The following is a 5,804-nucleotide window of genomic DNA, read 5'->3' on the forward strand; positions in this document are numbered from 1 at the left end:
GTTTCACAATAACATATTTTCTCTTGTCATATATTTTAGTTTGAAGGAAAAAAAACCTATTCACGAGCTGAGTTAGATGAAGTGAGATCTGAATGGGTCTCATTTTTTAGCACTCTTATCTTAGACCAAGTATAGTGGGTATGTTAATTTATAATTTTTTAATAAAATTTCAGACATAAATTTCAATTAATGTTGCATCTTTTCTCTTTGCAAGGTTTCGGGTGACATTTGCAGTTGTTGCAATTTTGAGATGACAAGATCATATGTAAGATCTTATTGTCATGCATAGATGCTGAAGTTTTGGATACTTTTGGGTACATACCTATATCTTTTAAAAGATACATTTGATGAAAGTACTAATTCATGTTTTTTTTTTATTATGTATGTTTGTTGGATTCTTTTCGCATAAATTTTGGTACATGTTAATATCATTTTAGTAAAATTTCAAATATAGACTTAAAGTAATGTTGTTTTTTTTTTTTTTTTCTTGCAAGAGGTTGGGTGGCATTTGTAGCACTTGCAATTTTTAGAGTATAAAATCATGTATAAATTCTTGTTATCATGCATAATTATTTAATTTTTGGTTCTTTTTTAGTAAATATCTTATATATATATATATATATATATATATATATAGTATAAGATCATGTATACTTGTTAGGTTGTTTGTGGATACATTTTGATATATTTAGGATACATATTTATATCTTTTTAATGAACTTTCAAACACAAATATAAAATAATGTTGTTTTTTTTCATACTTGCAAAAGATTAGGTGACATGTTTAATATACATTGGATGTAGATTTTATGAATAAAAAATGATACATAATCTATCTAAAGCAGATTTTACTTGGCTGTCTTAGTAATGCTACAAAATGAGTTTAACCTTGCCTTTTGTTAATCTTGCAGGTTCATAGAAATGTTATCCAACATAAAGGAAAGTGCCACTCTTCCTCTCCATTGAAATGGTGTTCACCATGGAAGGAAAGCTCCTCTCATCAATTAGTTTTTGGTTTGCCAATGCCATAACAAGTTAAGGTTAGCTCCTTGCTAGTGATTAAATTTGAGATTTCAAAATTTTCAAAGATCGTATCAACTTGAATTTGGTTTAGGAGTTGAATGTCTTAGTCCTACATGGTATGCATTTTAAATAACACATCTTGTCTTTCATTTCACATCCATGGATTTGAGGTTGTAAACATGTTATCAAAATCTAAAGCTGCAGTCCTAGAAGTTGTCCCAAACAACAAAGGGCACTCACAACCAAGTAAGTTGAAGAATAATCTTTCAATGCATTTCTCTTTGGTTATTAATGTGTTGTAGTACAAATTAAGGTCATAAGATAAGTACATTATGAATTTTGTATATACAAACAATGGTCTTTGCTGATCTGATAAGATGTCTTATTTGTTGCACACCATCATGTTATTACTACAGATCATTCTTCTTCTCTGTTATAATAAAATAGGATCTCTTTCAAAGATGGAAAGGTCAATTCACCTCGAAACTTTCTTGCTAGTACCCACTTCGAGGTTGTTCATAAAAATCAAATGACTCTCTTCAATCCCCCATTTGTATATGGTTTTCTCACCTTTTGGACTTCAACTGCTTCTCAAGTGCCATCTTCTAAGTCATATATCAAGCAATCTAAATCAGGAACATACCTTGATTCCTTCATATGCCCAATCAAATTTTCCAGAACTTGATATATCCCCTCTATTTTGGGGCCCACCTCATCCCCAACAACAAAACTATAGACATGATTTCCTACCTCGACCCAGCTCCTACCAGTCTCCTTCTTATTTCCCATTCTTTTCATCAACTTTCTCAGTCTTACAAACTCCCCCACTTACCATCAGCTGCATATATATTTGATAGCATCACATAAGTCCCTGCCATATTAGGCCTCAGATCCAATATCCTGTGAGCAGCTAATTTTCTGGAATTGGGAAACCTGTGTGCTTTACAAGCTCCAAGAAATGGCCCCCAAACGCACTCATCAGGCTTGAATGGCATGCTCTCTATGAGTTCATAAGCTTCCTCAACTTTCCCAGCACGTCCTAGCAAATCCACTTCACACCCATAAATCTCCTGGTCTGGACTAATGTTATAATCACCCACCATTAATTTAAAATATCTCAAGCCTTCATCTACAAGTCCAGCATGACTGCAAGCACTAAGAATGCCCATAAACAAGACTCAGTCAGGCTTAATATCTGACCTGACCATCTTGTCAAACAATTCAACAACCTCTTCTCCATACCCATGAGTCTCATACCCAATCATCATGGTAGTCCAAGAAACCAAATCTCTACGAGACATACCCCCAAAAACTTGGTACGAATCACAATATTTCCACATTTGGAATACATGTCTATAAGGGCATTAGACAAGGCCAAATTCCCATCAAGGCCTCTTCGAATAATCCTCCCATGAATCTGTTGTCCACAATTCAAAAATGCTAAGGTCACGCAGGCAGCCATAATGCTGGTAAATGTGAAGCTAACTAAGATAAGAAGAAATAACATGTAGGATAAATCACTCAAAGAGGGTATATCCGAAGTCTCAGAAGAATTTGACACTGGTCGGATAAATTTTATACTTAAACTGAATATAGAATGTCTACCCACCTGGTTTGAGTGAAGATCTAATGTCCCTAAAAGAGAAAGTGCCCCAATCTCTGCTGGTAGCAAAGACAACACGTTATTCTTGAAACTTGAAGCCACAACAACTAGATGAATATCAAATATAAAAAGATTTAAAATGAAAGAAAATCTACGTACACCAGACACTCCCAAATATCTAAATTTTTTTGCAACAAGGAATGAGAATATGACCCCATATAAAACTCTGCAAGGGAACAACAACCCTTTATTGATGCTGGTATTGATGAAATTCCTGCATAACTCAGATGCACATGTTTCATTAGAAGAGTTGAGAGAAAATAGTTCAGATAAAAGAGTATACTTAAAAACCACTATTAATTCCTCTAAAACTTTACATACGTACTGGAAAAACCTTGTAGAGACTAGATTCACTACTGTTCTGATGAAAGTCAAGACGAATGAGACGTGAAAGCCTTCCAATATTCTCTGGCAAGCCAGTCAACAAGTTTCTTGCTGTGAAAATAGCAAGCAAACACAGTTTTGAGAATACTTTAAGTATATTTAAACAAAGAATCAGATATTGGTGGCATCAGATAAAGGACTATTTACATGTCTCAGTTGGATTGGATCTTTCATATCCCGCGATCAAGGTGTTCCATGTGATCAAATCCCTTTGATTCATTTCATAGAAATATCTATTTGCTTCAGAGAAACAACTACACCTGCAATACATGTCTAGTATAGAATTCATGACAGGAAGATTGGATTCAAACCCATGTTTAGTCACTGCTGCATGCAGTTTTGGACTAATTGAATCGAGTTTCTCACTATGAGTGGAATTGGATGAAAATGAGTGGTAGATAGTAGTCATGAGTGGATACATCTAGTGTTCTAATCTTGGTTCAGAACTATGTTTTGGACTATTTGATAATAGTATAAGATCATGTATACTTGCTGGGTTGTTTGTGGATACATTTTGATATATTTAGGATACATATTTATATCTTTTTAATGAACTTTCAAACACAAATATAAAATAATGTTGTTTTTTTTTCATACTTGCAAAAGATTAGGTGACATGTTTAATATACATTGGATGTAGATTTTTTTTCATTGAATTTTTAATAAACTTTAAAAAATAAATATAAAATAATGTTACTTTTTTCTTTCTTGCCAAAGGTTAGGTGACATTTGCAGTGCTGCAGTTTTTAGAGGAGAAGATCACGCATAAATTTTTGTTATCATGTACAGCTACTTGATATTTGGTTATTTTTGGGTAAATATCTATTCTTTTTTCATATATATTTGACAAGATAACAAGATTTTATATAGTTGTTAGGTTGTTTGGGAATATAATTGGATACATGTTTATATCCTTTTATTAATCTTTCAAATATAAACATATACTGATTTTTTTTTCTTACTTGTAGAAGATTTGGTGGCATTTGTAGCAATTACAGCACTTTTGAAGGCACAAGATCATGGCTACATTATATTTATCATGTATAACTATTGGATTTTTGGGTACATATTTGCCTTTTTTTGGATGTATGTGAGATAATATAAGATTATGCAAAGATATTAAGGTTTTTTTTTTTTTTTGTCAATATATTTGCCTACATGTTCATATTTTTTTTAAAGTATATTTTATACATTCATGTACTTTATATATATATATATATATAGACACACACACAACAGGTTTAATTTTGATGCAGATTATTTGGGCAACAAGTTAGGTTGTTGACATGTTCCATATGCAACCTTGATATGAAATAAAACAATTTCCTTTAATGAATAAAGAAATCTTGACATAAAATAAATTGTATTCCTTGACATAAGAATAAAAGAACCTTAACATATTAAAATTTCAACTTTGAAAAAAAAAATAACAAAAAACATCCTTGACATATGTGTAAATTAAATTTAAAAGCATATAAAACAACATTGACATATATCTTACTTAAGCTTAACATATATTGAATATAATCTTGACAAAACAATGAGTTAACCTTCACATATGTTTAACCTAACCTTGACTAAAGTGGAAGAAACGTTTTAACATATGTCATATTAATAAGATTCCTACATTGATAGAAATAAGGTCTACTTAACATATGCATATGTCAAGCTAGCTTTTATCATTTCTTGACACTGGCATAGACGACATATGTGAATACTGATCTACCTTAACAGATATACCTTATCTTAATGATGAAAAACTATCAATGAAGACCTTTTTTCTTGTAGTGCATGTTAAGTAGGAGCTAATTGTGTAGTACATGGAAGGGACAATATCGAAATAGTGATGTACAACCACCATGACTCTCATTAGTTTTTACTTAATTATGATGTATGATGTGATCAATGTAAGAATGTTTTAGCTTGATATTTTGTACATTATGTTTTATTTATTAAACCATGAATTGAAAGTATATCACATGGGCCAAGTGGGAGAATGTAAGAATTTTATGTGGCCCACATGTAAGTTATTATGTGATATTTATTTAAATATCAAATTAAGTATTATGGTTTAATAAATAATAAAGCTAAAATCATATTGGTCAAATTTTGAGAAGTTAGTTTCCTAAATTAAAGGTACTTTGATGGAAAGTGCACTTCTAATTCTATAAGGAAACTGGTCCTCTCTCCCTACAAATAAGTGTTATATTCCATCAATAATACAAGAGAAAACCCGAGGGTCAAGGGGTTAAGATAGAGAAACACAATTTCTATTATGCTTATTGTTTGATCTCTTCAAAAGTTTCCTACGGATTAAAGGTCTATTTTTGTTTTTTCTCTCAATAACATAATTATGAAAATCATATTTTTCTCAAATCCTTAGCCATTATGATTTGTGCAAAATTAGGGCTTGATTTTCATAATTATAGAATTAGGGTTATGATTGTTCTGCATGAACTATGGTTATTTTTTTTTTTCAATTGAAAACAAATTAATTTTCATGAATAAATGGTAAAAGAAATTTTAGTCATCATTAATGGAATTTAAAATATAGTACGAAGTATCTCATAGTCATATAAAAAGAAAACAAATTAATTTGACCAAGGGTAGATTTTTTATTTTCATTTTTTCCTTGTGTCCACATGAGTTACACATACCAATGATGAAAACTCAAAAATTACATTTTAGAAGTCTTATCTATGCTATATTTAGTGATTTTGGGTTGTTATATAGG

At 31.1% G+C, this 5,804-nt stretch overlaps 1 pseudogene; it reads right to left on the reverse strand.

Annotated features, from left to right (window-relative positions):
* Positions 1-1,518: 1,518 nt before the first annotated feature.
* LOC117910309 lies at positions 1,519-2,530 on the reverse strand (annotated as a pseudogene).
* Between the last annotated feature and the right edge of the window lie 3,274 nt (positions 2,531-5,804).

The sequence above is a fragment of the Vitis riparia genome, unplaced genomic scaffold (genome assembly GCF_004353265.1).
Source record: "Vitis riparia cultivar Riparia Gloire de Montpellier isolate 1030 unplaced genomic scaffold, EGFV_Vit.rip_1.0 scaffold707_pilon_pilon, whole genome shotgun sequence".
Lineage (NCBI taxonomy): Eukaryota > Viridiplantae > Streptophyta > Magnoliopsida > Vitales > Vitaceae > Vitis > Vitis riparia.